At 39.7% G+C, this 17,148-nt stretch overlaps 2 long non-coding RNA genes across 2 annotated transcripts; both read right to left on the reverse strand.

Annotated features, from left to right (window-relative positions):
• Positions 1-1,881: 1,881 nt before the first annotated feature.
• LOC107835645 (uncharacterized) lies at positions 1,882-7,063 on the reverse strand. Its single transcript, XR_001661458.1, has 4 exons — positions 7,054-7,063; positions 6,190-6,787; positions 5,572-5,640; positions 1,882-2,293 (listed from the first exon to the last, which is right to left on the reverse strand). It is a non-coding gene; the product is annotated as an uncharacterized LOC107835645 (long non-coding RNA).
• A 6,228-nt stretch (positions 7,064-13,291) lies between these two features.
• LOC107835646 (uncharacterized) lies at positions 13,292-16,255 on the reverse strand. Its single transcript, XR_001661459.1, has 3 exons — positions 14,663-16,255; positions 13,812-13,971; positions 13,292-13,720 (listed from the first exon to the last, which is right to left on the reverse strand). It is a non-coding gene; the product is annotated as an uncharacterized LOC107835646 (long non-coding RNA).
• Positions 16,256-17,148: the final 893 nt, after the last annotated feature.

Below are 17,148 nucleotides of genomic sequence, written 5' to 3' on the forward strand. Positions count from 1 at the left end.
GCCCTTACTCCACACAAGGCCCCGACTTTCGGCTCAGCTACACAGTCAGCCTGGTCAAACTGGGGAAGAATGGAAAAGTGGCTCGTCTTCTTTTGGGTCCTACGGGCGTTGGAGAAATTCCAGATTTGAGTCTATAGTCCTGAGAGTGATTCCTCTCTGATTTGAAAAACATGTCGTCTAAGAGAACCGGAAAAAGGGAGAGGAAGCACAACAGCTGTCTCGCCTTCATTGGTATTTTTGTTCTGGATGTTTCCTGGTATTGCTTCACCACAGATCCATGGAGGAGGCTTGAAGGGGGCTTGAAGAGGGCACCCGAGGCCAACCAACTGAAGGAGACTCGACAGAAGGGCTGCACATGTTCCAGACTACCAACACTCAGCTGCCATCGGTAGCGGCGTTTTTACTGCACAAGTTGAAACTCAACTTGCTTCATGGAAACTTGGCAATTTTGAAAAAAATAAAACTCCCTTTTTTGTAAATTCACCAATAGCAATATACAGCAAACATTACAGACTGACAAAACAGCAAAAAGGGGTATTGATCTACAAAATAATTAAACAGATAATAGAACAGATGACAGCAATAAAAATAAAATAACCAAACTAACAAAAGAAACAAGGAGGTATACATTAAAATGGACACATTCAAAACAAAAATGAAGCGCAAAACATAATCAGTGTCACAACAAAATCAATGAAATAGTTTAAGAAATGTGGATTAGGATGCACTTTTTTCTTTTAATCTTGGCAGCCATTTTCTAACTTTGAAGATAATTTTTCTGTTCTCTAATATTGCTTGATTAACCGAGAGTCACAGATATTTTGGGTTGAAGTGGAAAAGAGAGGGAGAAAAAAAGAAAGCAGACAAACAGACAAATAAATAAAGGATAACAAAAAACACACTGTGATCTTACAATTAGCCTCCACCATTTTCCCTCTCCTCTCCTGGTCTTTGCTTCCACAGTGACACTAATTCACCAACAATGAAATGGCATCTGGAAAAATGGAGTATATTTTATTGAAATATAAAAAACTCTGGTTTTCTGATGAAAAGTTTGTGCGTGTTAGGATGGCCCTTAGCAGCTGGAGGAAGTAGGAGACTTGAGGCAGAGAAACTGTGCAAACCCGCTGGGTGTTTATTCACCAACATTTAACAGACAAACAACCCTGCTTACAGTGGCCTAGGGTCTTAGCAGCAACACACACTGTGGCCAACATGCAGCCTTTTATAGTCGCTGGCTGTTCCAATTCACAAACCCACCAAGAAACAGGGTAAAACAAAATACATACACACACAGTTTGACTAACTAACTAAATCCTCAGAATAATATATATTGCCAAATACTATTAATTTTAAGCATCTCTAAAACACATTTTTATCAATATAAATATAAATCCAACATTAAATTTATAAAATGCCTAGCTCTACTGCTCCCCCTCTCCCATCTGCTTTGGTCTCTTCTGGAACCTTTAAAAGGTGCTCAGGACCCCAGGGAATCTTTTAGCCTGAACACCCTGCAGAGGGAGAGAGAGGTAAGCCACACCCACACAAAGCCTTCAAACAATCACAATACTTATATTATCCTTTTGTTTGTATTTTTGACAGGACACCATCAGCTCCAGCTGAGATGCAACTGAATAAAATACAGAATCAATAAAACATTTCCATCTGTTTGTATCCGTTTTATTTCATTCATCATGCATTTCTTTTATCATTTAACACATTTTAAGTGTTGTGCCGCCAAGTAATGAAGACCTTCATTACAGTGCGCTTCGGCCATTTTGAAATAGTTGTATTTTCCACAACTGCAATGGAAACCTTTTTTTTACACATCACACGAGTCACATGATGAACAGGCGAAAACCTCAAAAGGAAGTAGTACATGAATGATGTTTTATTGTTTTTTTTTTCAGATAGTATGCAGCTAGCTCCACTTCAGCTCTCACGTTATCACACCGTTCATAAAAAGTTGTGCATAATTCGAACATGTTGAATCTCATAGATCTTCTGTAAAATCGCCGACTACAATTTCCCTAAAACGCCCCCAAAACACACGTAGCCGCTCTATTAGGGGCTTGTCACTCGAACACCTCAATAATAATAATAAAAAACGCCTCCTAAACTCATTATGAATTCATATTCAGTTGTAGATGAAAACAAGGTGCATGATTGCAGTCTTCAGCCCAGTGCCTTGACGCCTCTCCTGTGTGAATCCACTGCCTCAGTCATCAATATCCTTCTGGTTTTGTAGTCGGCTGCTATGGCACGACCTTTTACACGAACTGTATGGCATCTGAAATCAAATGGTAAAAGATTTAAATGTGGTTTGATGCATTTATTGAAGAGGGAAAAAAAAACTGTTCTGTTTGACTCACTACAACTCATTGAATTGCCAAAATAAAACAAAATGATTCAATCAGATATTTTGGAAAAGAAGAGTCCATAATGTCTTTGACTTTCCACTCAACAGAGGAGCATTGGAATTAAGATTTTTTTTTTTTTAGATACATTTGGGAAGTAATTTTACGTAGAAATGAATGGGTTTTTTGGTGTAGAAAAACAGAATATTATAAAAACTAAGAACTGATCTCATAGAACTTAAACTTTTTGTAGAAGTGAGATCTGGAAACTGACTCAACCAAACCATGACCTTTCTGTGTTTCTACTTTAGCCACTTCTGTCTTACCGTGGTCAGTTTTGGGTCACTGTTAGAAAGGAGACTCTCGTTCATGGTTAAAGTGATGATGTTTACATTTTGACTCTCTCTATTCTCTGGCTTCCTCACACAAATGAAGGGAAATGGAACTAGGTGGCATTTTGCAAGCTCTTTTTTTAAAAGTTTTTCCACTTAAAAGGTCAGTAGTCCACTAAGTGAGACAGAAAACAGGCAAAAGAGGAACAGTGTGGTGCTTTTCTGACATGCAAACACACATTATGTCACACGGATCGGCCACACCGCCTTCACCAGTAGGGGAGTTGTGTGACATTTTGCAGTTAAGGTGAGTACAAATAGGTATTCTGCAGACGGCTACACACGGTGATATAAGATTAGGTGTTGATTGAGTTAGAAGAAAAAATCTTGCCAAATTGTAGGGGCTCAAAAAGTTCATTCATACTGTGCAAAATCAATAAAAATTTTGTGCGTGTGGTTTATCCACAATGGAAATTTCAAATTCTATTTTTTTTTGTTAGTGAGCAAACTCAGGAAGTAAGGAGGGCTCATATAACAAACTCAAAACTACATTCTTCTAAGATTTTACGCTTGTATAAATGTCAGAATCAGCCGGAGCTTCTTTCCTCACTACAATGCTATGGCAAGTATTATAAAATCCTCCTTCTTTAGTATTAAGGGATAATGTGGGTTGCCAGAACCAGCAACGGAGTAGAATTACAGCAAAGATGCTTGGTTGTGATGTTTTTATTGCTGTGAAGTGCTCGTATAAATGTCACTTTCCTCTTTTTTTGTGACGTTCCCTTTCTGTCATTATTCAAAACCTCACCACAAGGTGACTGGGTGTTTGTACAATGGGCGATGCTGAGCCAAGCCATATATCACATTATCTACAAAATACCAACCCTTGCCAGGGTAAACCTATTGCTGTTGTCCGTCTGCTGTTAGACCGTCAACTTCCCATGAAGCGTGGACTCATCGGCCAAATTTTGCGAGATTTGTGGCCTGGGCCACATTTCATTTTGGCCTTTGCATGTGTCACAGATCTGCCCGGTGTCCTGATGACTGAGCAGTGGGCCAAGAACTGGACCCAAACACAAAGCTTCCTGAGGTCAGAGGAGTGAAGTGTACTGTACTGGCTCTCTCAAATAAAACTGGTTTGTTTTTCTTTAAAAAAAACAAATGAAAGCAAAACGGTTGAGGTTTTTGGGTTTCAGTCGATCACCCTCGTACCACACCACCTCAAAGACTCTCCGTTTGCACAATGGAAGCTTTATGGCTCACAGGTTTTGACCTTTTAGAGATTTTACAACAACCTGTTTTACTGAGAATGGAGCTCTGCCTCGGGTTAGTTGAATGAGAATAAAACGGTGTTAATCTTAGCCGTATTCCTACATCTTAAAATAAATACATTCTGAGTAGCATTTAATGCTGTGCAAACAACTTTGTGACCAAATGAATTAAAATCTTTTTCTTTGTTAAATGCAGACCAAACGTTTGAAAGAACTTCAAGTTTCTGAACACGTACAATGTTGATTCTGTGGATTTGGGGATTTCATTTACTGCATGGTCAGACTTTGACTTTACCGTTATGCACAATTTTCTTCAACTAACCTTTACATTGATGTAGCCAGAAAGTTACTGAATAAATACCAGCTAAAGAAAAGTAGGGTTAATCTCACAGTTTCAATGAAAAAACAAGCAGAAAAGCAATAGGTTAGCTCTGCTTCCTGGGTTTTTATCCTGGCAAATGAGCCTTCTGCAAGGAGTTTGCATGATCTCTATAGATTCTCTATGGGTACTCCAACTTCCTCTCACAGTCCAAAAACATGACTGTTTGGTTAACTGACAACTTGTGCGTGCAAATTAAAGATTTGGTAAAAAAAATGGAAGAGACGTCACTGGCAACATAGAGGAAAAATCATGTTTATTATCCCTGGGTGAGGGAGTTTAAGGGGAAATAGAACTGAACTTGTCTGCAGTTCATTCAGGCTGACAGATGGCAAAAAAGACAAGACTTTGAGGAGATAACAGGATGTTGTTCTGTTTTTTTTAAAATATTTCATCTAGAGTTTCTGTTTTATTAAAACTGAGCCGCTTGCCATCTGTTTTAAGATTCTGAAATGTCACATGACACAGTGGTGGAGCAGGCATTCACAAAAAATTTCAAATTTACACAGAAACATAAAGCTGGAACCCTAAACAGTCCATCTAGACTGGTTTATCAGCAAAAAAAAGGGAGTTGATTTGGGGGTGAGGTCTGCTTTAAGCAGCAGAGGTCAGAAAATAAAATGGGATGCGTGTTAGAAAATAGATGCTCTGATGTCATATGTAGACAAAATACTGAGGTGTAAATGTGTGCCGTTAACCTGGGGAAAGCCTGAATCCAAAAATAGTGAGAGCTCTTTGGGTGTAATGGTCAGCAGTGGTCAGTAATGGCCGGTGGTTTGGAGAGATCTGCGCCTTGTTACGCAGCTCTTCCTGTCCACACACATGGTGTATAATAAAAACTTCCTCAACAGATTGGAAAACCACTCCACTCTCAACAACAGTCTTGGGTTGCTCCTTATCCCGTCTCTCATCTAATTCTTTCTTTCGCTCCTTGCTTTTCTTTAAGCCTCCCTCATCCTCTCTCTTGCACTTTTCCCTCTGCACACTGACCTTCCCTGGTCTTTATATTTCAGGGTTTGAGGCTACAACTGAAACAAAAGCAAAATTATGGGTCTGGTTTGGCTTGAGGAGCGCGCAGTGACCCCGGCGTGTGGTTTTCGTAGGCCAGACCAGAGAGAGGTGAGGTGGGGAGAAGAATTTGTTTGAATCTAGCTGTGTATTTGGAGGAAAAAACCTAACCACTGCTAATTTGAATTTGTCACTAGGAGGAGGGGTTGATCTAAACTTACAGCTATGGAGTGAAGTCCACAGTCTGCCTGACGCGCCACCGCTTTTCCTTTGTTTTTGTTTGAAGATGTCTAAAGAGAACCAAAGATCAAAGGTTATTTCATAAATAGATGTTATATCTGCCTTATTCCATAACTCGTGATGTGTTCAATGAATCAATCAAGTTTATTTGTAAAGCACATTTCAGTGCAAACACAACATCATCTCTTGACCTCTTGACCTGTTTCATCCATCTACAGGTGCAACCATGAGGGACACAACAGATATCACAGTTTCAGAAGATGTTTGTGTCTAAATTAGCATTTGAACAAACAATAATGAGTTAAACTGCAAACATTACTTAAAAAATACACTTTGCAAGGTACAATTAGCGAACAAATTAAGCCATTCTACTGTGGCCTCTGCTAGAAGCACCCAAGAAGTTCTCTGGAGGAAATAAATGCACTTGATTTATATTATGATAACCATGAAGAAGGCGGTTTTGCCTCAGAAATAAGTGATTCCTTGGTTAGCTGGACCTCTAGGCATCCAAAGCCTGCATGGTAACAAAAGGCTTTCTCCACTGCAGGACTTGGCCCGAGAAAGTCCAGCCACTAGTAGCCCAGCCCAACTGTACTCACCTCAAAACTGGGCAGGGATCGTCATATCAAAATTAAATTCCTGCTGAAGCTCCTCAAGAGACCTGGCGGATCGGTTCTTCGTTCCCTGTTGTCCCGTCCCTCTCCTTCGCTCATCAGCGAGGGAACAAGTTTACCTCAGCTTTACCTTTAACAAAATCAATCAAGAAAGAGCTTTTGTATTTCAATTCCTGCGGTAAAGTTATGGAACAAGTTAGGAGTTAAAACAAAGTCAAAATTTAATACAATTTTAAAGGAAATATAAGGAGGACATTTTCACAAGATATAGAAATATGGATGAGAGATAGCACTAATGTGTGTATGTAAATTGAGGCTGACGCTTATGAGTGTGTGGGTATGGATGTATATACTTAGACAAATGTAAACCCAGATAAAATGGAAAATTAATTAACCTGTTTATTTTTATTTTTGTTTTGATTTATTAATGAGGGTCCATCTGAAAATATGGTATGAGTTTACGGGGTAGGAGTTCATAAGTTTCTTACTTCTTCCTACTCCTTTCCGAGGATGTTAAGATTACTGTGGTACAAAAATATGTGTCGTTTGCATTCCTTGTTCTTGTGCATGATTTTATACTCTACTGCCAAAGTGAAGAGTTGTGAATTTGTGTAATGTCCTTTTGGAAAGATAAAGAAATAAATAATCAAAGGTTATATGTATCCAAAACTATATATTTGTGTCATTTTATGTTAAAAAAAAATCACTTTTAATGCATTTCTTTAAAAAAACAAAAAAAACAAAAAAAAACCAAAAACAAAACAACAACAATGAATAGGGCATTTTTGCTCTATTCATTCAAACCTCTCAGTGAACGCCAGTGCATTCATTTGACAGCTTGTTCAGTACATATTTAAAAACCAAGCAGAGTGGTGTATTTTTGAGACGTTATGCAAATGGATTCACCTACACTAAAACTCTCACAGCCTGTGTGAGAGTTTCCTCCTGTGGGCCTTCATCGTACTGTGTGGTCCTAAACCCTATTTAGATCTAGTGGGTGACCACTGTACAATTAGGTGCGCCATGTTTCACAGCAGCAGCAGAAAGTGGAATTTCTGTCAATGGTGCAGCAGAGCTTCTGGTGTTTATGGCTCACATCCTCATTGTACCGTCCACACCAGTGTAGTTAAGTAGAAATACGATTTGTCTAAAGGTGCGCGAGCAACGGATGATGTTTGCGTAGTTTACAAATAAAAATATTACATTGAGTTCAATTAAGTAATAATAAATAGAGAAGCGACATAAAATTATTTTTAAGGGAAACGACTGGTTTAAGGTCTGACCTCTTGCTAAAATGGCTGTTTACGTTTCGCCAGAAGAAAAACAAAGTTGGACTGTCCATGGAGGATTTCATCAAACCTCAGAGTCCGTGTCAGCACAATGCAACAGTCTCTAAATATTCCGATTGTGGAGAGAAGGAACTGCCAACTATTCTGAATGCTCCAGTCGTTCAGTGATTGCTGATCGACGACAGCTTTGGACGTTCCCAAAGACAGACCAGACTGTTTTGAATTCTAGGGGTACGTGCAAAATGAGGTCGGACGGTCCAGCAAGAATGGAGCGAAATCACATTATGGTTTTATTTCCTCACTCCAAATGGTGCCATGCTTCATTCGAATGGTGGAAAGGAGACTCAAAGCGTCCATGTGTAAAAGGAAGACTTCACAACCATGACGCTCGCGAGAGAGCCCAGCGAAAAGCCGCAGGTTTTAATGCAACGCTGAAGATGAAGAAATCCCCTAAAGGGCGATCTGTCCAGCCGTGCTACCACTTGATGACTCGTATTGCTGAAAGGTTTAGTGACAAATCCTTGTGTGAAATGTTGTTACTTCATCACCTTGCAGCCCAATTGTACACATGAGATTTAGCCGTAGTAGCTGCCATGGCTGCTTAGCCATAACACAGCTTTTCACAATCCACACTGCGTTCAAACTGAGGTTTATTGTCTTCGTAAAAAGTCGACCGTCGCCACACAAATAGTCGGTTAAAAATTAAATGTTGCATCTGGAAATATTTTATTTAGCAAAACACATTGTATTTATTTTTCACAAAATAACATAACACACAATGCTGGCTTAGCAAAGAACCAGGCAGAGCTGAAATATAAAAAACAGTATTAATATTGGATACAACAACACAGAAATAAATGTTGAGATTTAGTCTCATTCCCATACGCCTGCAAACACACACAGAATCAGCCCATCTTGGCTCGGTTACATGTCTTGCATTTCAGGGTCCTTTATAGATGTCAGTTAGTTTTGTCCATTTAATCCGTCAATCCCAAATTCAATGCTACTTTTAATAAATTGTCTAACACGTTCATTATTGACTCTTTATTTCACACTTAGCATCTCGCTTGGGAAAACCCTGAAGATATACCTCTGCCATCGAGTTATGTTTGGAGTTTTACGTGATCTGGGAGCTTTTAATTTATAAAGAAATACAACAATCATTCGTAATGCTTTTCAAATATTCACTGAAAACTACAGATACAAAGACGTCATCTATAATATTTATTCAATGTTATTTTAGATAGCTCTGACCAAAACAGATGAAATAGTATGATTTAAAATTTCATTTCAGTTCTGAAATGTTCACTTTTAAAGTATATTTGGTGTATTGTGACCAGTTTAATTAGACAGACTGGAGTTGCATATCTTCTGGGTATCTGTAGACCCTTCGATCTTCAGTTCGAAAAACTGAACTAAGCCGAGGCTGACGCTAAAACCGAAACCAAGCTAAGTTTACAATGCATAACTAAAGTTATGGTAACAGTAAAATGTACACCTGTCAACCATTGATCAGGGAGGTAAACAGCATAATGCATGTGTTGGTGGATCAGTTATTGTCGGATCGGTCTGTAACTTATGGATTATAAATGTGACACAGTTATTGTTGCTGACTCTGCTTCCTGGTAGTGGAGGCCTGAATGGACCGAAATCTTTTTCCAGGAGGTAAGAGAGAGAGAAGCGTGTGTGTGTGTGAAGGGTTATCCGTGATGTGACAGGTCAATCTCCACCAGGGAGTTGATGGTCAATGGAGAGAGAGCAAAACATTCCCTCCTGAAATCACATCTTTTATCAACACTTAGAGATAAATAGCTGGTTCTACACCAGACCATTATGTGTTGCACCTCCACTCTGCATGCAGCAAATAATGACGTGGTTGAAGCTGGGGACCAATGTCTATGGTTGTGGGTTAAGGTTTTGCATTAAACAAATGTCCTTAAAGTTTAAACATTTTGTAAAAATCAGCGACCACAGTGGGAGTGATTATCTATCACAACATATACAAACATGGACACCAAGCAGATAATAGCATCGTTTAAAACAAATGAAAACACTTTTAAGGCACTTTTTAAAATATTCTTCCTGGAGAAAAAAAAAAAAAAAAAAACAAACCATCTGTGAATTGAAACTCTTTAGCTTGCTGTGTACGTGCTGGAACATTCCTTGCTCTATTTCTCCCACTTATCTGAAATAAGCAGTCAATATTTTGGATAACATTTGAGGGTTTGGACCAAAGAGTCCTATTCAAATAAAACAGACAAAGAAATTGCTTTTGCATTGTTCCCATTATTGAATAAGTTGCTTTAACAATAGAGCCTGGTATTACCATGACATTTTCTGGGCTGAAATACTTTGTTCCCATTGTCGTGTCTCAAAGGAGATGGCAAAAATTGCTCCCTCATCTTGTGTATTCCCCCGGCGCTGAGCGGGTCTGCTCTTAATTGTGGTAAAGGCCAAACATCGGCAAGAATCATTTCATCACACAGACACACCAGAAAACAGCTGCAGCAGTTTCTGCAAGCTGCCTTTTCTCCGGGAAACGGCCACAAGCTGCAAACTCCCCCTCCGAAAAAAAGAAAAAAAAACCCAAGAAACGATGTCATCACCCTGGATTTCACGAAATACCAGAAAGTCTGAGTTTTATTATAAAAAATCATCTATGAGCGCAAACAAATGTGAAGCACAAACAGGGCTATTAATTGAAAAGGCAGATGGTCCTTCTGCGGGCTGGACAGCAATGAGCCAGCGCTGTGGAAAACAAAGCATCCGCGGTGACCACGACCCTCCATTTCTGTCGCTCCGACTGGGAGACTGGTTCTGGGCTTGGAAGCCACAAAACTCAAACAGAAATCACCATTGTTGCCTCAGCAAGACACACAGACAGGCTAATTCATAGGAATGAGTTGTATTAGGTTTCTGCAGGGGGAATGTTGTTTATCCACGTCACCATCACTGTTGTGTTTGTCTGTGATAGATGTGGAAATAAAACCACATCCAGCCTGGCCCAAAATCTGCAACGCAAAAATATATTGAACCTATCCACATCACACATTGCATATTAAAGACAAATCGTTCGCCCGTCTGTAGCTTGAGTGGGTCCACCTGGTGAATAAAATGTTCGATTATGTTTTTTTATTCTGTTTGTTTTCAGTGGGGGGGTTACTCAGAAGAATCTTTTGCTTTAAAGACGACTTCCCTCCCAGACTAAGAAACTGGATCCTGTGTTTAATAGTTTGCTGTTGCAGGGATCTGAATGAATGGTTTTCATTCCGTCGGGCTGTAACCGATTGTCCCAGTGACCACAACAAAGGACCAAAAAACGGAAGGAGGGTGAGGGGAGAGAGAACAAACCCAGGCTCAGAAATGAACCGGAGGGTCTTGAGACCAATGACTCAGTGGCTTCCAGAGTCTTCTCCCTTCTGGCTTAGTTTTTGCTCTAAGCTCGTCTGTACCCTGAAACATCTGCTTTAGCCTCACCGCACAACAAGTCGTGGCCGCGTGATCGATGTAAAGCATCATCATACTAATAGGATATGCTGTCTCAGAACCGATGTGGCTTTTTAAGTGCTGCACCAATATATGTAGGAATCGAGACAAGTTTATCTATTTAGTTCTTGTCCAAATAGGAGTAAAAAGAAAAGACATGAAGAAACGTGACATGGCTGACTAGGGAAATAACATCCAGAGGATATCAACAATTATTAGACAGGTGAGTATTTTGACCATAATATAATTGTTAGGCATGTTTTCTAACTCCAAGCTGGACAAACCTGAACTCTGAAAAGTCAAAAATCACCAAGAGTCTGTCAGATGGATGCAGCACTCTTTAAATTGTTAAGTTACCAGGGCGTGATCACAGAGCCATCAAACATTTTGTTGCAAATTGTCGACAGTGTCACATGAAATATCTATGGGGAAAAAACACACACATTAATTGTCAAGGACTTGAGGAGAATCAAGTTCTATCATAAGTGCGACACCTAAAGGTACAAGATGTTCAGAACTCTAGAGACTTGGTGAAGGTAGGAAGGATGATAACTGAAGTGTCTACACTGGGCCAAGAACAATCTGAAGACATATTTTTCAAAGGCTTTATGGATGAAACAAGAATGACTCTTGACCACCAGGTGGACGGGCCCATGGGTGGGTCAGGAACGGGCAGAGATCCACTTTGAGTCAGGTGAGCTATCGGTGTGGGCTGGCATTGTTAAAGATGGACTCAAACTTACTGCTAGTTTTTAGAAGACACTTTCCAAAAGAATGATTTTTGGAAATCCCACTTCACATGCATTGAAGCATTCCTCTGGCACCTGACTAGATGACATGCCTCCCTTTCTCACCTGTTTATTGAAAAGTTGTATGTTATAGCTGTCTTTTTTGAAGAATTTCTTCAGCAAAAGTGTCCTTTATTTGAAAATTGTCTGACAGGAAGGGGGCAGAGTAGGGGAAAGATGTAAGGGAAAGAATCGGACAATGAGGTTCAAACTTCCCAGGTCTGTAACCTCGCCACATGACTACCCCGACTTCTACTTGATAATTCCCACTTAAACAGATGAGAGTAAAAAAGTGAGATGGGGAAAAATCTGTTTTTTTAATTGGCTGTGTAATCATTTTGCACTACAACACTTGCTCAGTAGTAACGCATAAATAGATATTATGCTAACACAAAACCTCACGTTGACTTTCTTAAACATTTATATTTTAGGTTTATTAACATTTTGGATTAACCAAGAGAACCTTAGTTGGCAATTAGTAAAAAATAATCCTCAAAAACAAGTAGTAGTTGTGCACAAAGTGTATTGTTGATGAAGTACCAGTAGCACAAGTTCAATACCTATTTTAAGAAATAAAAACTGACTACTTTCTATGTTTTAAATTGTTGCTCCTTTCTTCTTTGAAAATTACTCCAGCTCATTTGGGTGTGTGAACATCAGTTTTCAACCAACACATTCTCCATTGGACTTAGGTTTGGACTTTGGCTGGTATCTTCTCAAAACCATTCACGTTGCAGCTCTGACTGTTGCGTATTTATCGTCTTTGTCCGGCCGGATGGCAAACCTCTGCACCAGCTCAGGTTTTCCTCCAGGGAAGTACTTAGCTCCATCCCATTGACTCTTACAAGTTCCATCACACGGTTCATCGTGGAGACAGTGTGTTAGTAGTACGTGTAGTGAATCAGTGAATCTGACCAGAGCAGCTTTGTCCATGTTGGGTTGTACCCACTACATGGCTTTGTTTTGTTTGGGGGGGTTTTGTGTGAAATTTTTGTATTTCTTCCCTGCTATCTTTTTTAATGTGGGAGCCCATCTCTAGAAACAAAAAAGAAATAGGTGTGCATCAACAGAAGAAGTAAGTCTCTACAATATGTCCCATCTAACTCTGCTGTTTTAATATACAGTATTAAAATACTTTGGTTGCAATAAAGTTACAACGAAGCCTCATTATAGCTGAGTTTCCTTTAAAAATGTGTGCAAAACATTGTCAATATTCAGCTAATGCTAAATATACATAATTCGGCTATTGCGTTGTTTCCATTAAATAAGAAACAATTAAAATCAGATGTAAGTTTGTTCACACTACAAGTCGTTAAAAAACATGCTGTGCCATCATCCTCCTACAACCTCCTGTCGTCTTTTCTGTAAGTAGTAGCATCCAGTTGTTGATTGTGTGACTTGTGTGACGTGAAGTGTTTCCATTGCATTTTGCAAAATACACAAATTTTTTATTGAAAAGTGAAAGTTTTTTTGAAATCGCAGTGTTTTCTGTAACATGACAAATTTATTTTTGTAATTCCACTTTGTGCAGTTACACGATCAATGGAAACGCAGCTAATTTACTTTCTTTAACGGTAAATACAGTGTTATTTCTTTTTCTTTCTTGTCAATTCATAGCTGAAAGAGGATGAGGTTCTTTTCTAGCTGCTCTTTAGAGGAGAAATCCCATGAGAGCAGCCTTATTTTGATGACTGGATGCATGTGGTAATGCAATTACACTGGATTACTTATTGTCTTGTACTTGATTTGATATGATCGTCTGAACAACAACCTTACAGATGAACCGCAGAGGTCACAACGTTGTCATCGGTTCTACGAGGAAAGATGTCCGTGAGGTTGAGACTATTTCAGGAGGCCGTCGCACCGTGGTTAGATGTGGTCAGACTTCTTTCCTTTCTATGGCCGTGATAATCATCCACGTAAACGGCGCGAACGTCACAGTGTGTTTCAGGGCTGCTTGGAACAACAGAGAGAAACTCCACAATGAATTTTCATGAGAGGAGCCTTAGACTATATTCCCCGATGTGAATGATCCTCTGTATACCTTGGCCGCTGTCCGAGTTCAGTAGCGGTTGTTAAGTCGTTGCATTCGAAATCCGTAAGTTATGGAAGGGCACACTTGTACTCGTTGTGTTTTCCTCTAGGTCACGGTTGAAGTGCTTTTCTAATTGGCGGGCTGTCCATCTCACTAAACTTCAGCAGACCTAATTGATATAAGAAGCCAATAATATCAGTTTTATATTACAAGGAGGACAATGAAATACACAGTAGTGGAGCCACTCATTCATGAAGCTATTTCGGCTGAAGGGTCCCAGCTGACTTGTCTGCGGCGCTCACATCAGCTTCTTACTTTGAGTGCAATCCAACACTTAACAAGGCTGAAGTCAGGAATCAGCTCCATGGAGAATTTACGTAAAAATGACTTGCATTTGTTTCAGGAAGCTTAGATGTTATTGCAAAACATAACTGCTGCTGTAGTAAAGGGATGTTTTGACTTGTGATTGCCTTTGTAACACAGGCTGGGTATTATTCAGAGGCTATTGTTGAAGCTCCTCTAGCACTGTGGTTTTGTGCTGTATGTGTCTGCCATCTATTGGACTTTTTAAAACATCACTGGACATTTCTATGTGTCACAATATATCAATAAAGAATGTTTATGCCTTTTGGTTCATTTGCGATTCGTAAACAGTTTGTAATTCAACTCTTATTCTCAGGTTAAAATAATCCCTTTTGTCCTAATGAGCATGAAATGCTCTTAATCACGAAGAGAGAAGACCAAAACCAGAGTGAGCTGCCGGTGCCTATTGGACAGAAATTGCATATGGCAATGAGGAGCAGCGGTTTGTGAAATGGAGGGAAAAAAAAAATATTCCCAAATGTATTATAAGAACTCACTTATATCCTATAACATGTGTTGCGGTGGGAGCCAGCGATGAACGCCAGGAAAAAAGAAGGAGTGAGTGAGTGCAGGAGTCGGCCGAGCACGTGCCTCCCGGAGGTCCTCGGGGCTCCGTCTGGGCTCAGCCGCTCCAAAAGCCCCGGGGCTAGCCTGCTGTCAGCCCCCCAGGACCCCGTCCGCCGTGACCCAGACACCGCTGCGACCGCTCGTACCGAGAGGCCTGACCGCTGTCACGCCGCAGCCGAGAGAGCAAACAAACAAGCTGTGACTCACGGGCCTGCTTCCCTCGCCGTCACGTCGACTCAGGAAGCCCGCTTGGTTTAGTCATAGCCGAGGCCCGCAGCGCGCGCGCGGCTCAGTCTTGGCTTATTGGACGGAGAATCTGGCAGAAGACATTTGCTCATTTGTCCCCACACATGTACATGGTTTGCTAACGCTGCTCGGGGACCGCTGCCCCAGTCTTTCTGACTCTGGAGCCAGGAGGACCTTTTCTTTTTTTTTTTTTTTTACTGGGTAATGTCCTCCCACACAGTGTGACTGTGTGACTTTTTTTTATTGTTCATATTTAGCTCTTTATGTTCCTCCTCTGGGTTCCTGTGGATTTGCTTTAACCGTACATTCAAGCAAAAAAAAAAAAAGATCCAGCCTTATTTTAAACCTCAAACTGAAAGAATTTCTTTAAATGTAAATGACATAGTGGTTAAAATTGAGCTACTGCTTTAGTGTTTCATTATTTTTCTTTAGGTTTGTGTACAGAAAATGTCACAAGTCTGTCATGATTATACAACTATGCACTTAATTTACTCCTTTGTGTTATTAAGCTCACCACAATTATCGTTTTTTTTCTTCTTGCTCTTATGATGCATAGCTAAATTGATTATTTTTTGCTCTCTTTAAAAGAATGCGACCATCTAAGGCATCCGATATTTATTGATGTTAAGGTTCTTGGGTGCAGGAGTTAAAACAAATATGCAAATACTGAAGAACACGACTTTTTTTTGTGTGTCTTTTCATGCCAACCACTGGTTTGAACTGCTGCCCTGTGTTTTCACTGAAAAGAGTTTATCCCCCTTACTGGGAGGGTTTATAATCCATCACAGTGCGTGTATTGAGATTATGATGTATTAGTTCTCCCCTTATTTGTCTTTGAAGCATCTGGAGGTTTGACCATGCCCGTCCACAGCGATGATTGCAGTAGTCAGGCCATTACTAACATGTTCCCAGCTCATTTACTGTCTCATCTCCCCCCATGACTTATGGAAAGAAACAATCTGGTTCACCAGCCATGCCTGAGGTCTTTCAATTTTACTGCAGCTCCTTTAAATACTTATCTAAACCTGGACTTCTTTTTTTTTGTTTGTTTGAAAGTCTAACAGAAATGTCCCCGCTCACCAAATTGCCTGAGGGCATTCAGAGGACCAACATAATATCTTATCCGTCTCTTGACAGATATCGTTGGGTGCAAACACAAACGCAGCATTTTCTAGATGTCGCCATGGAAACGGAAATTCCACTGAGCACCACGAACAAAAGCCAAACGGTCAAGTTAGCTTGATTCATATATCTCTGTTTGTTCGCTAATATTGACATGTCTGAACTTTCAAAATTAGATTGGCTGTCATGAGTGTGGTCAGGGCTATTGGAAAAAGGAATTATGGTTTCGTGATTGTGGTCCGCCACATGCAGTTTTTAGGTCTGTTGCCATTGCAGCAAGAAGGTCTTCAAATCCGAGGCCACAACCTTTCTGGAGTTTGCATGGTCTCCATGTACATGCATGTGTTTTTTCTGGGTATTCCTCCTATTGTTGTAAACGACAGGATTCTGATGCCATATTAAATTTTGTAAAAACAAATACCATAATTTAACAGTAAAACACAAAAGATCTAAACAATGGATGCCTTGATCATATTGCTGCTAATGACAGAAAAACAGTGGTTATTCCTACTCTTGCTCTACTATCGAAAATGTTACCTCTAAGATTTTCACAAGGCACATTTGTTTGCATATTCTTTAACCTTTTACTCAAAAATGGATTTGTGTGCATGCACTCATTAAACTCGGCAAAATATATGATTCTGTAGAAAGATTGAAATATATCTGGTTCTTCTTGCTCAAACTAGACAAAACATATAAAAAAAATACAGACCAATAAAACAGAAAGCATTCAGGCTTTCCCCCAGTACATTATAAGCCTGGTGGGCCACCAGGCTTTACTTGGGCCCCTGTCAAGCTAAAAATTGTTTTTTTTTATATGTGCCTTTTTTAAGACTATATAATTGGTATAGGTATTGTTAATAATGTATTCCAATAACACATAATTACCTAGTGATATATTCAAAATTTCCAGTCAACTTTAAACATTTTTTTAACTCAAAAACATGGTGGATAAAAGCACTACTACACTCTAAAAAGAAAAAAGTTGAACCAACTTAATTGAATTGCTTCTGTAGGTAACAAGCAATTCAATTAAGTTTATCCAACT

Source organism: Poecilia formosa, unplaced genomic scaffold (genome assembly GCF_000485575.1).
Source record: "Poecilia formosa unplaced genomic scaffold, Poecilia_formosa-5.1.2 Scaffold17, whole genome shotgun sequence".
Taxonomy (NCBI): domain Eukaryota; kingdom Metazoa; phylum Chordata; class Actinopteri; order Cyprinodontiformes; family Poeciliidae; genus Poecilia; species Poecilia formosa.